Source organism: Colobus angolensis, unplaced genomic scaffold (assembly GCF_000951035.1).
Source record: "Colobus angolensis palliatus isolate OR3802 unplaced genomic scaffold, Cang.pa_1.0 Scaffold351, whole genome shotgun sequence".
Classification (NCBI taxonomy): Eukaryota; Metazoa; Chordata; class Mammalia; order Primates; family Cercopithecidae; genus Colobus; species Colobus angolensis.
The window spans coordinates 1,044,381-1,044,610 of NW_012116833.1; positions in this window are offsets into that span (position 1 = coordinate 1,044,381).

Genomic DNA, 230 nt, shown 5'->3' on the forward strand with positions numbered 1-230 from the left:
AATTATGACTTGGCAGGAGAATGGTGCCTATTTCTGGCAGAGTAAAAGGATAGCTGTAATTGGTATACCCTTTTCACTTAGATGGGTTTATTTAAAATGCCCCCAAAAGAATTTATGAATCATGAAATGAAATCAAATATTTATGGATTTGAAATTTTGTTTAGAAGACAGGATTGAGGAAATATTAATTGACAGAATTTGGTGATTAAGGAAAGGGAGAGGCCGGGCGC